Source organism: Pseudopodoces humilis, chromosome 1 (assembly GCF_049639895.1).
Source record: "Pseudopodoces humilis isolate 2021_Gansu_Grassland_sample_001 chromosome 1, ASM4963989v1, whole genome shotgun sequence".
In the NCBI taxonomy this organism is placed as follows: Eukaryota; Metazoa; Chordata; class Aves; order Passeriformes; family Paridae; genus Pseudopodoces; species Pseudopodoces humilis.
In genome coordinates, this window is record NC_142200.1 from 103,794,414 (window position 1) to 103,808,993 (window position 14,580).

Here is a 14,580-nt window from a genome sequence, read left to right on the forward strand (position 1 = left end):
TATACCTTTTTTGTTTTTTTAATGCAGTGGAGTAGCACTAAGGAACATCTTAAATATTTTTTATTCTTGTGATAATCAATTTTAATGATTAGTTCTATTTACATGCTTATTGGTAGCCTCCCAAAGCGGGAGTTCTGAGTTTTTAGTCCTTGCAGTTAAAAGTTAATTCAGTTGATATTAAAAATCATTGTTGCGTGCAATGCTCACAGAATGCAAGCGGCTGTAAATCTCTTGTGAAGTATAAAGGAAAATACCTATAGATAGCTACAGTGTATGCCACTTGGTGAGATAAATGGAGCTACTTTCGAAAAGTGCCCTGTTACGTTCAGTGTACTTGTAGTCAAAAATGTGCTTATTAGGTATTTGAAAGAATCCATACACTTAGAATTGTGTAGAAAAATTTGCCTTGATTAAAGATGTCTTCTGTAAATCAGCTGTATTTTCTCTCTGTTGTCTGCAGTTTTACAGGATGGTGGTCTAAGATACAGCTGAGTACCCCCTCCTGCAAAATCCTTTTTCAAGCATTTATTTCTTTCTGCTATGTACTAGTCATTTTGGCTGCCCCAGGGCTAAGTGTGCAAGTGAGGATTGCTCAGACAAGTCTTGCACCACATTGTACCCATGAAGGAGAAATTGCATAATGGTGGTAGAGGAAATGTTAACAGATTTTTAACACAGGTGTAATTATAGTTCTCAGAAAGGGAGAAAACAATGCAAAAGTAACTTTGAAACTTCATTCTGTTGGAGTAAAACTGTGGGCCAAATCATGTTTTCCTGATGGTGCTGCTTTTCCTGTGGGCTTTACTGGGGTTATTTGCATGATTACAATAACTGGACTTGGCCTGGGAAATTACTGTTATTAAACAGAATTTCAGGGAGTACATACAAGAAACCGAAGAAGTTTTCAAATCCGCTGCGCTCTTGACTTCCTCCCAGGTTATGATTTTGAGTAACTAACTTTAAACTTGGAATGAATAGGGGGGAAAACAAGTGAACTAATTCTAGGATGGCTTACTTACAGTCTGTCTTGCGTCCTGTAGGCATTGGTCTCGCTGCAGTCAGTGAGAGCTTTCAGCTTGGCTCCGTGGTTTAATCAGTGCTAAAGACAGACACCGGGACAAATTTTCAGCAGCTGCAAATTGATATAGTTTCATTGGTCTTAAGAACAATGTAGACTTACACCAGCTGATGATAACACCTCTCTGCTTATAACATGCAAGATCTGTAACTTGCATTGAATGGTATTACCAATTTCGAAGGCATTAATTTCAGAGTAGGAAAATTATTTTGGCAGATTGGCAAAGCCTTGTTTATAGGGACTACTCACAAATGAGCGGCTTAATGCAGTGAGTGCTCCCAGCTTAATTTCCTTGATCAGTTTTAAAGACAGTTTGTAACCTACATGATTATTCAAAGGAAATGCCATTTCTGTTAAGTAATCATTTTTCAAAAATACCATTAAAGATTGGCCAGTTGAGAAGTAATGTAACTACCATGCAATAAACTTGCAGAATCCATTTGTCCCCTGCTTATTCATTTATTAGATTTGAAGTTCTGTATTAATGTTCTCAGCAGGTAGTAAGTCAAGCAAATGGGTCCCTTTTTCTTCTAGAAGATTGAAACATTCATCAAACAAGTAATACATGGCAAAGACTCTGTGCGTTCCATTGGAGAGCACTTGGTTCTGAAGATACAAAATACTGTGTATGAGTATCTGTGTGGTAACATGCATTTCTAGAACACTTTCTATTTTGATGACAAACTGCAATCCAGGTAAGTTAGATTTTCCCTAATTAAGGCTGGGTGAATTGAATTGCAGATAAATTATGCAAACCATGTGAGGTCATGCATCTAGTTTTTGACAGTCATCAAGTGAGACCTATTCTGGTCTCCAGGCTTATAACTGGGTCACCCCTGGCTTATGAGTTTCCCTGATTAATTGCTGGTTTTGTTTTGTTTTCTAATTTTTCTACTTGATACATGAAATGCTGACTTTCAGAAACATGTAGATGTAAATAAGTTTACATGTTTGTTTGTAACTATCAAAGTTTTTTTTTATTTTTACACAGTAATTTAATGGTATGCCCTTCTAACAGGGAATTAACTTCAGAACAAGTGCAAATAATGACTCAACTTTGGTTTGGTTTCTGTTTTTTCAATAAATTAAACCTGTGTATAAATTCATGTAGACATACTACTTACTGTTCATGGACGGACTATGTTTTTCTTGGGGTCTTTCTTAAGGAGGCTTAAATCCAAATCAGAACAACAGCCACTATGGCTTGCATGAGTATGCTGGTGTTCTCACACAGACACAGAGTTTAATAGAGAAATGAAAAAGACATTACACCATAAAACTACAATACTTTCAGTTTTAGTTAAAACTGTATTTATTTTTTTTTTTTTTAGTAAATGACATCTACAATGGATTCTTGCCAAGTCCTCATTTGTCCCTGAAGGTCCAGACTGCTTAGTTGTAGGACTTTACAGCTGCTTAGATGTTTGAAGTGACTCTAGTTTTTAGGCTTCATGTTTTCTCATATGTTGGTTTTACAATAGGCAAGCTGGATGATTGAATTTAATTTCCTTAGCTTATGTTAGTTTATGAGACCACATAAATAATCTGTATTAACACTTAATGTGTGACATAGACAGTCCAAAGGCACAAATTGGATTGATTCCAGGGGAGGAGCACTGGAGCTCTCTGTCACCTTTAGTGAAAATACCCCAAGCAAACATTTCCATTATGTCCTGCCACAGCTGCCCTCTTCCGCCTGGTAGTAATGTTGCTGCTATTTACTACTTCTTCCTTTTTCGTTGTTGTAGTTTCCAGGCTTTCAGGTATCCCAGCATCATCTTTTTGGTTCCTTGGAAAAAGTTGTTGTGGAAAAGGTCTCCTTTCATTCAAATACACAATTTTTTGTCACATAGTGGGATCTTTAAACCGATCAAAGTGGGATCTTTTGATCATTCTAGAGTCCTAAACAGGTAATGAGCTGTTATATGAAAAGGATACATCATTTTTTTTGGCCTTTTTTGCCCTGGCTATTACACGTAAATTCCCTGTTACTGAGAGGAAAAAGTAGACTAAATACAGAGAGAAAAACATAAACAAGAAGTAAAAAGAATTGCTTTTTACTAGAGTGAGTTCATGATGGCTGTTTAGATGAACTAATTGCACCAGCGGTAAACACGGTAAACAGAAATACTAAATAGGTTGTTTGGTTAGTGCGGAAGGGAGATGTGAAGTGCGAGAGAGCAATAATGTCATATATCATGACTAAGCTGAAATGCAGAGGGCATAGTTAGACAGTGACAGCTGGGAATTTGAGATTTATGATTTGGATATCCAATGACTTTATGAAGCAGGGGGTTCAGAGTACTTTCTAGTTACTGGCAATGTATGGAGGCACTAACTATGTAAGGCTGTTTTTAGGGCAGACATTCACATAGCATATGCCGAAGTATGTAAGGTGAGAAGTGTGTTTTTATAAGTGAAAGAAAATTTTCACAGGGAAATTGCGACACTTACAGGTGTCAGGTCAGATGTCTGACCTTGATCTTTTAAGGCCAAGAGTCACAGATAACAAAGAGTAGTACCAAGAGAAAGCAAAGTCCTATAAAAGTGTTTTTATAATTTAATGCTTTCTGCTATATTCATAATTTAGTCTTGAACAATCCTCTGACTTATTTATGAGCTGTTTATGCAGTGCCTGTGTTAAAATTCTAGAACCTTAGTAACAACTTCCAACTGATAAAACTTCCTTTTTCCAAAATTGGGTGCCTTCAAGTCAAAGGAAAGCTTAAATGGTTGGCAGGATGGTGTGACAAAAAAATAGCAATTAAGAAAAACCCCAACAAATACTCCCACACCCCCTCCCCCACAATTAAATGCTTTGGGTTTTGATTTCTCAGTTTTTTTCTTCTGTTTTTAATTTATGCTAAAACATAAAAAGCAAATATATACAAATCACCTCCTTTCAAGCTTCTGTTTATCCCAGTTTTTACAGCCATACAGCAGTGATTTTTACTGGATTCATAAAATCATCAGAGTCAGTTTTATGTTCTAGGATTTGAACTCTGTCATCAAAAGCATGCCTGAACAGTTAATAATTTCGTGAGTAATGAATCCTGTTGCAGTATTTGTATTTTTATTGCCTCATGAGTTGAAGTCTTCCTGTGCCTTCGATACAGAAAGCATTTTGTAAATTTTCATTATTAAATATCAGTTAGATTGTACTGCTTTTCTTCACAGGGAGTGCATGCATCTTGGGTTTGGTGATCTGCAGAGCTTCTTGTGGTGTAATGCTTTTGTTTTACTGTGAAGAAAGTTATCTCAGTTTGTTCCTGCATGAAGAGGGATTGCAAGGCTTCTCAGTAGAATGAAGCTGATGAAGATAAACTGCAGTGATTAGAAGCATTTTATAAAATATTAATTAAATTATTAATTAATTAGCATGAAGTGTTCAACTATATATTTGATTCAATGGGAAATTTTACTGGGGAGCAAACTTCAGTGGTGTTGATCCTTGCATGTGAAATAGGTACAGCATGAAGCTCTTCTGAAGAATGTGCCTACTTTGTGCTTTTTGGGTGTTTGTGCCATTGAACTTTATTTGAATTGCCTGAAAGTAAATCATAAAATCATGGTGGTACAAACTATACCTTGAGGTTTTTCCATTTTCAAGTGACTATTCTGTTTCTAAACATGTTGCCATTGGCATAACATTTAGAACAGTTTCAATGAGGCTGCTTAATTCTTTATAAAGTATTTGTCATGGAGTCAGAAATGTTTATGGTGTCATAAAAGCTTTAAGGGAAACACATCAAATAAATTGGTCCACTCTAAAGGCTCACTACAGATCTTAATGTAAGCCTGGGAAAAGTCTGATAGCTTTATAATTTGTGTACTTTAAAAACCATGAAATCTGAAGTGAGAAGGTCTGACTTTCATGCTTTCAGGTTCTGTTCCTTTAGGAAAAATTCAGAGCTTTCTTTGACAAAACAAAGAAAAAAAAAGGGAAATTCTGAACACTGATGTACAAGGAAAACATAAGGAGTGACTTTGGGTTTCTTAAAGTACCGTATTTCGTGATGCATAGTAGTGTTTGCATCTGGAAACACTGATGAAACTGTATTTGATCCAGGTATGATTTTTGGGGAAGCTTTAACTCATCAAAAATGAGCATTAGTTGGAAAATACAATGTATTTACTATCTTTGTGTGTCTCAAAATGCTTTTCCACTATGTTGTGGCAGTCTGTTCTGCAGCTGAGCAGCAAAATGGAGTGAACTCCAGTGACAAGAGCTATGGCAAGCAGCATAAGAATCCTGTTAGATACAGACAGTATAGAAGACAATGAATTATTACTGAGGGATCGTGCAACTTTTGTTTAATCTATGTACTCTTGAAAATGACTGCATTTGAAAGAAGTCCTTGAATGACCTGCTTCTTAAAGTAGCACTCCCAAAATTGGAGGCTGAGATAAGGGAGTGGTGGGGTAAGGGCGTAGTGGAGGATTAGTGCTAGTAGTACTGCTTGTGATGTGAAATCAGGTTAAGGGGCTTCAGAAGTAGGAGGACAGCAAAGGGAAGTAGAACTTTCAGGAACTATTCTCTGAAGATTAAGTAGTTGGAATTTTGAAAAATGCAGAGAAAATATATAGGTGTACAACCTCTTTTCAGTATCGTTTGTTTTCTGATTTAAAAAAGAAATACAATTAGTTATGCATGCCTTGTGATGCCTGTCTTTTCATGGACAATCAGGACAAAATTACTACTGTGCCATCACACCTAATCTCACTAAATCTGAGGTTACAGGGATTGTAAATTATCTACATCTTCGGATTATTGCTGCTGCAGAATTGCTCCTCTCTGCCACCTATCTGGCAGGAGAGAAAGGAAGATAACAAAATTGTTGCCCAGGTCTCAGGGCAGCTCCACGGCAGCGTGGGCTAAAATGGGACTTCTTAGCTTGGCTTAATGTCAGTATGAGAAACTGGTGGGTGAGTCTTGGGGAGGCATGCAAGATCCTGGATTCTCTGGTCTGTAGCCAATTCTTGTATGAAAATAAATTGGTTTCTATCCTCGGTACCTCTTCTCTTGGCATCTTCTCTTCTCATAAGGCAGTCAGGTATTTGCTGGGATAGTGTCATTTACCCTGTGACTACATAAATCCCCACCTTTCCATAAAGGGCTTTCTATTAATGAGGAAGGATTGGTAGGAAGGAGCAAATTGAGACACAAATCTTGATGCAGCATTTTAGCTGTGGTTCTGCTGCCGGTAACCCTGGAGGCATGGTGGTGTGGCTGTGGTTCCACAGACACCCTGTCCACTCGTTCTTTTGTCGTGACGGTTTCCGCAATGCGGGAGGAAGACGCGGCAGGCACCTACCTCTTTCAAAGCCCACAATATTTCTTTGATGTGTTTGTTACTCCTCAGGGTTTTTTCTTTTTTCAGGAAGTAGACCAGAGAACGTAATTCGTACTCACAAAGGCTAATTACAATTTTTCCTCTACAAATAATTTCTTAGAGAGCTGTGTGTTCAAAGAACGGCTGCTATTTTCTGTGCTGCAGTCGTGCTCAATGTCCAGGCAGCGAGTGCTGAAATGTAGATTCTTTTGGCGCCCATTCCTGTTTGTGTTTGTTTGATAACATGCACTTACGTCACGTCTTTATTAATGTTGTCAGGCATGTCAAAGCCATCTGTAATAAAATTGCATCAGCAGAAAATCATGTCAGAAAATGTGGCAGTAAAATAGCGGCACTTCTTAACAAAACTTTTTTATTGATTAAACAGCACAATTTCAATATGTGGAAAAATGAAATCAGTTCTAATTATTTCAGGACTTTGAGAGCAACTCCAGTAAGCCCGGAGTCTTTGGCTTGCCTCTAAAATGACAGCAGACTGAGCAATTTAGTGGTATATTACGAGAAAATTCTATGGCATGGGAATGTGTTTGCTCGGTTTGCATTGACTGAGATCATAACAAAAGAGGAGCACAAGTGAGCCGTGTATTTCTGGTGTGTAGTTGAATATTCTCCTGGAATCTGTCATTTATTACCCACACTCAGCAGTTGGAATGAGGCTGGCATATGATGTAACATACCAGTGGTCCTCAGAACATCAGCTGCATGTACAAGCAATTTCAATGTCTATTCACTGCCAGACAGATGATTTCAATAAAAGGAGTTCAGGGGCTCCATTCTTGACCTAAGATGGTTTATTTTGGGACCAAGAACTTGATGCACTATTGTATTATGAAATTGGAAGAATGGAGATAATTTCAAGTATTTTTGCCACCTCAGCAGAGAAAATAAAAAATATGGAGGGGAGCTAACATTGTATTCCTTTGTCAGAGTTGAATGTGTGAAAGTATGAAAGCATACTGGTTTGGAGACTTACCATGTCCCTAGGTGTAACATAAACAAGGGATTTCCTTAAAAATCAGTCCATAGCCTTGATTTGAAGTTTGCTGAAAGTGCAGGAGTATAAATATTGGAGGAATTCATCACAGTTCCAATATAAACTCTTTTCTTGTTCTGCTTCTTGATACATCGATTTCAGGCAGTCACTGGCATGGATGTCTCTGCCTCTTTTTTTGACTGTTTCAACACTTTCATCAGTTGTCTCTATTCTACTCCATATATTGTCTGGCCACTCTTCATACTGAGCCTTTGCTTTTTTTTTTTTTTTTTTCCCCCTAAGTTTTACCCTTTATACAAACTTCACTTTGTTAAACTGACCCTTCTGGCTTTTCTTGGGTTTTTATCATTTGCTCACATTTTCTAGCTTTTTTTTTCTTGCCTTTTTCTATATCAGTTACTTGCCCTGTTTGAAAGATTTGAAACCTTTAATAGTCATAAAGTACTGCAATTTTTAAAATAGCCATTCTTGGTAGATTTTTGGCCATTTAGTTTACAATAAACATGTTATATAAAGCATACTATCATTATTCAGATTATGCCAATTCCTGGATCTCTTGGACTTTGTTCTGGTATCTCTTCAGGAGAAAGAGCCAGCAGATCTGGTTGCATTTGTGTAATGAAAAGTTTTATGATGAAAGCCAGAAGACCCCATGCTTTTGAACTTCATGTATGGAGCTCCTGTTGGTATATCTGCATCCATCTGGGGCCTCCATCCAATTCAGTAAGCTCCATAGAATTGTGTGTGTGTGTTTCATGCTCCTGGAAAATGTTGTGTCCTGTACTCCACATCTATTTATTTAGACTATTTTGGTTTTCTGAGATTAGTATTTACAATAAATTTTTGTCACTTGCCTAGAAAATAAACTGTAATGGAAATGACCCAGATGAAATACCTCTGACAGTGTTTTTGTTATCAAAGACTTAGGTGTTGATTCTCTGACCTTTCAGATGGACTTCTGTCTATGTTGTGAGCACCATAGCACCTAAAACATCATGCTGGATGCAGTTTACTGTGTTACTGGGTTGTACAATGAAAAAAGGGGGAAATGACTGGAGTTCTTACATAAGGAGAATTATTTTGTATTTAATGTCTATACACTTGTTGAATAAGCTTGGAAACTGCACCAAAAGCTGAAGATGGTCTATTCTTGTACCTCTGATTATCATGATGGCATAGCCACAGATCCTGGTCAAAACTGGAAGAAACTGATGGAAAGATTGTTACCAACAGAGGTAACTAGCTGTCCACATTTGAGGACCTATACTAAATACATAATGCATATATATTATTGTGAAATGCATATATCGTAGCTTCTTCTGAAGACAGAAATAAAGGAACTGCTGGCTGGAATTTCTCACTGTTGTGTTTGAAGGAATATGGTTTGCTGCCATCATCTGAAAGCTGAAATTTATTTTCTCCTGTATTTTATTACTTTTTTTTTTCTTGTTGTTGAGATACAGCAGGACAATTGCCTGTATTCAGCTGCCAATTATGGATTTAATTCAGTTATTTGTTTTTCAGTAATCTGATTGCCATTAGTGCCTAGTTCACTAATTGCTCACTGTACTCTCAGTTTATTATGAAAGTAACATTCTGAAAGGAAACCTAATAAATGATGGCAGCAGTCTCTGAACAGATGATGTATAGTAGTTATGAACTGATTTTTTGTTTCTTTTAATGGGTTAATTTTCAGACTGGTGGACAGTCAACTCAGCTATCTCATGTAGCATGAATCTCTTGCCATTTAAACAAAAAATTCTGTTGTGTGGAGTCATTCTATTTTTTAGAGTGATGTCATGTTAATAAGCTATTTATTCCATAAATAATGGTGTCTATGCTTTTCTCAGTGTCCTTGGTGGTAATTTAATTCTCAAATTCAATTGTTTGCCAAGGAGATGATTTGTGACTTTTAAAAGCATGTTCTTCAGCCCGGTAGAATGACTGTAGATGCAGCATGCAGTCTTGACCACCTCCACTCTTGTGCTCACTAGTGTCAGTGAAGCAGAACTTTATTATTGAAAACTTATTTTTTTGCTGGCATTTCTGTAAAAGCGAGAAATGGAAAAAAATAAACAACAACACGAAGTAAATTCTCAAGCTTAAGATGAGGAGGGTGACTCTGGGCTACTGCTGATGCCTGGCTGTGAAGTGTATGCATGTGGAAATGGGCTGGGAGTGGTCATGGGCCACTTGAGACCTGTTCCTCTCAGCCCTGCATGGGCTATAGGTGATGGATATGATGGCCATATAATGCTTGTTTATTTCAAGAAGCAAAAAGAAACTATTTTATAAACTGGCTCACTAGTCTGCCAAGAGAGGATGTGTTCACTGAGTCCCAAGTGGAAAAACAGGCTTGCTGCTTTTGGAAGTATTTTGTGGAAGTGTCAGTGAAATACTCTGACATGTTTGGTGGGGTTTTGTTGGGTTTAATTTCAGGAAGGGAGAGATTTTCAGTACTTCCAAATGCCTGTCTGAGGTTATTTGGATAATTTAGGGTTATCCTTTTCCATATCCATATCCTTTCCTTGAAGGCTTTTAATAATCTTTATGTCTTTAAAAGGTTTCTTTCTGATAGTGTGAGTAGCTACAAATTCAAGGGCTACAGATAGTGTAAGTTGATGACTTGTATGGCATACTAATGTCCTCACAAAAAACAGCAGCTTTCCCCAAAAATAAATTTTCCAATAGGAAAAGCAGATAAATGGGGATGTTGTGAGTGAGTAGCATGAAGCTTTTCCAAGAGAGTGGTCTGCCATGAGACAGTAAGTTGGAAAAAGATACAAGAACAATGAAAATTCCTATTGTTCAAGATTTGGTTTTGTTTGTTTGTTTTTGTTTTCTTCCAAACTTAGTCCAGCAATCCAGTGTTGCATTTCCCTTCCTCACATTCAGCTTTAAAATGCACGGATGGCCCTCTGGAAGGAGAATAGGCAGCCAGCCGTCTCATCACTTTGAAACTTTGTAAGAAAGATTAATATAGGCAATGAATAGAAGAAGAAAACAATACAAGAGGAACTGCTTTTAAACAAAAGATACTCTTTTGTCATCATTTGCACTGCTCAATGAAAACTAAGCTGTCCAACCTTTAATTGTGGTGACCCAAAATATGTCTGTACAGTATGCTGGCAGCTGGTAGGCAGTGAAGATAAAACCCATGGTATAAATGAATAGTCCCAGCAGGGCTTTGGAAAGAACTGGGAGTGAATTCTAAGTTGGGTAATGAAAGCAGACTTGAGGTGAAATTGCACTGCTTGCCCTTCCTGATCGCTGCGTTCAGCTTGCAGTGATACCCCGTAACATCCTGCAGCGGGTGTTACCCACCCAGAGAAATGCTCCTTCTTGTGAGACATGAAGAGATGGTCTGAGGAGTGTAGCCACTGCTAATCAGACTAGTAAAAGAAATATGAAAAATAGCAGTCCACTTTCAGTACTGCATTTGTCGTAAATAGATAAAATGCCATCACTTTACCGTTTAGATGCTGATGTGGTTACCTGTTTTTCCCCATCTTTATGGTCAGTTTTATGATGCAGGCTTTCACACTGCTTATTTCTTAGTTCATTTCTCTTAGGAGATAGTGAATCTGAGCTATTATTATAAATGGCTTGTAAGTGCTGTTTCAGTCTAGTTAGATTTATAACAAAATGGATCCTATACACAGAGTTTTGCCTAAATGAAAGCATTTGTCTTGCTCTTTCACTTTCCTACCTACTATCTTGTAGTAGTAGTTTCTGAAACAATTTAATCTAGAGTTTGCAGTTAATTCTAATATACTTCAGGAGGTCATATAGAAAGTTTTTCGTGGTTGTTATTACTCCTGTTAAAAATGCTGATGCTCAAGGTTTCTTATTACGTGCCCTGCATCTTTAGCTATATAGTCAAAATAATTTTTTAAAATGTCCTTCAGTTTTGTTAGTGGCTCATTTTCATGCACAAGCATTCACTGCCTGCCACAGAAGTGTCTGTTACAAAGGGGGGACTGGAGAATGGAAGATGCTGGAGAGTGCCATGTATATAGGAAAGTGGGTGCTGGTCACCAATCTAGCTCTTGTTCTGACCAACTTCATTGCTTATTTAACCCCTGTATTCCTCAGTGTCCTCACCTGGAAGGAAATATTCACTTTTTGTATTTACACTCCCTTGAATGTTGGGTTTTTTTGCCCCCATTAATTAAAGACGATGGCATTTTAGAGCCTTTTATTATAAAGAGGCACAATATGAATATTTACTTTGCCTCTGCTGGGCTTATATTTGCACATGCAATCAAGTTATAATGCCTTCACAAGTTAGCTCAGTCACAGGTATTTGTGTGCAGTCCTGCAATCTGCAGCAAATTTGAGGACCCTCACTTTCCTTTGGCTGGAGTTCCTCTCTGCTGTCACCCTTGGGTATTACAGTCGTTACTTACTGGTTATTTTCCAGACAAATAATGGGATAGTATGTTTCTATTTCAATAGGTGATAACGTTGAAGAATTTAAACAGGTACAAATAAATATAATTTTAAAAATAAAATCCCAACCATGTGAAAATTTAAGAATTTTACTTGAGACAGAGCTTGAAAGAATTAATAGATTTCTTTCAGCTGGTTTATTTTATATTTCAAGTCTAGAAGCATGCACTTACATATATCTATATCAAAGGTTAGCTCTAGCCAGGAAAGATTTAAAGTAAAAAGCAGAAAAGACAACACCCACCATTGTTTGAACCTGATGATAAGTACAAGTAATTAGAACACATCCAAAACCACCAGATTTAAGTATTGCAGACACCTGTCACTTATGTAGGCAGCTTTTTATTTTGCAGGTGAAAGTTCAGTAGACAAAACATTTTCAGGGGGAAGTTTTTGAAAAAGTTACAAAGTAGATATGACTTGTTTTCTTCTGGGCATGTGAATCCCCCTCTAGTGCCTTTATTTTTGTTTTGTATAGAATGTATATATGTATCCCCTTTTAGTAAGTAGTTATAATTTATAATCCCCTAAGCTAAGTTCCATTCAGTCTTTAAAAACCACTACATCTGATACAGATGTAATTCCAAAATAATCGGTATTGAAATTGGAGTCTTTAATTATCTGTTTTATTTTTGGTATATAAATATTTTTAACAGCTTTTCTAGAATATCATGAAAATGTATGTATTGTAATGATTGTGTAGGCACATATAAGAATTTAATTGTCTTCTGCATCTGTGTGTGGACTTTGAAATTTTTAAGACTATTACTTTGCATTAGGTGCTATTACTTTTCACTTGACAGGGTTTTCCACGAAGCTGGAATGCAGAACTAAAAACCAGGTGTTGTGTGGTTTGCTGGGCTCTGTGCATGTGAGAGATCCTGGCTTTTGCCTTTAAACCTTCCACTGGCTTCCGCTGTGGCATCACAGTTTCACTCTCGGATTTTGCCTGAACATCACTGAAGTTTTGTGACTGAGACAACCAGTTTTTCATATCACTGATTTGCACATGTAGCTTTGCTTAAATCAGTGGCTTTTAGGTAGAAATTTAATTTTGCTTTCTCCTTACTAAAGTTTTTCTACAACTGCTCCATGCTGTAAGTTTCAGGCTTTTTTACAATCTTTCTCAGGGCTGCTCTGGGTTCATTTTGAGGGGTACCTGTAAAACAGGTACCCTCCTTTGTGCCAGAGTTTGCATCCAGTTTCCCTGCCTAGCCAAGGAGGTACCAGCCATGGGTGAATGGCTGGGACAAGTGTGTTAATTGTTTCTTCAGTTTTGTACTCAGCATAAAAGAAGGGTTTAATTTATAACAGCAGTTGTCCTTTTTCTTTTCCAGTTGCCCTGGAGCACTGTGCTTCTCTGATCTCCAAATTTTCTCATACTACTGGAAACCTTATGGTTTCTTCTAGCTGCAGCCAGCTCCAGCCAGTCTTTCTCTTTCTTGTTTTCAGTAATGCCCTGTTTCTCTGTTCCTGAGTCCCTTTGAATTTTCTGATACTTTTGATATCATGTGATTACCCATTTCTCATACCTTTGTGAACCAGGGAACATCCCTATCCCTGTTCTGTGTTCCCTGTCTGCGCAAGAGCAGCTTTCTGGTTATATAGAGTTCTTTGTTCAGATCTTTAGTAGTTTCTTATGTTGTCGAAAATGTGTAATCCATTTTAAATTTTGAAAAACACAGATTGGCTTGAGGCATAAATTTCAAAGCTAGATTTGTTAATAAAATAAGCCTATGGCAGCAGTAAAACATTAATGTATTTAGCATTAATTTGCTCTTTGAGAGGGAAGAATTCCTGATAAAACCTATTACATCAGCCAGAAGAGCTGAAAGACAATATTTTCCTACCATGGTGAAGTACAGATTGAGCTACAGACTCTTGTGTTGGATTTCTGATTGTATGACAAGAACATGTATCCATTGTCTGAGCAATTGAAAGTCAACATGCATTCAGTAAATTTATACATGGAGTGTGTCAGAAGCATAAACAGTCTTCCATGCATGCCACTATCAGCACAAGTGTTTGTTTGGGACTTCATGCTGCAAAAATATTTCATTCTGATCTGTTAAAACAGTTGTGAATGTTTAAGTGTTTAATTACATGTGTTTGTCATTGCTTAGTGGATGTCACTACCCATTTGACCCAGTAGGATGATCGTCAGCTGACCTTAGCTTCCACAAAACCATGTCAAAATAGATGCATCTGCAATCTAAGCAAAAATAAAAGTTGTTTTACCATGTTTTACTCATACCCAGGTTTCTTGTATGGTTGCACAAGTTTGTTTACACAAGTAAGCTTAGCTGTACTTTCCTGTAATTAAATTTTTGCATTCTCTGAGGTCGTGACTAGGAAAACAGAGCGAAGAGAGAAGGAAACCATAAAAATTATTAGGGTGGATTTAACCAAGTAATCTAATAGCATTTCTGTTTCTTAAAAAATACGTGTGTACATCAATTGCACACATGAAATGATGGCATTTACAAAAAAAAAAAAAAAAACAGCCCTCCAAAAATGAGTGTTGAAATACCACTTTTCATTTAAAAAGAAAGACCCCATCAGGTTCTTTTGTTTCTTTATTTTCTGAAGATAGTCAAAGGCTCCAAATTGTCAAGTAAACATTCAGTGATTTCACAAAGCTGGTACTGTTAGAAGTGTCCACATTTTGGGAGAGAGAGAGAGATATGTATTTTTTATGGCAC

The 14,580-nt window shown here is 37.2% G+C and overlaps 1 protein-coding gene across 26 annotated transcripts in view; it reads left to right on the forward strand.

Annotated features, from left to right (window-relative positions):
• Positions 1-14,580, forward strand: part of ARPP21 (cAMP regulated phosphoprotein 21) — a 236,553-nt gene that overhangs the window by 99,582 nt on the left and 122,391 nt on the right. Inside the window, exon 1 of one of the 26 annotated variants that reach the window (XM_088063719.1) lies at positions 1,668-1,773. The exons of the other annotated variants lie outside the window; for them this stretch is intronic. The gene's annotated coding sequence lies outside the window, so the exon portion shown is untranslated. Of the gene's footprint in view, positions 1-1,667; positions 1,774-14,580 lie in introns of those variants that run through there. 26 annotated transcript variants of the gene reach the window in all.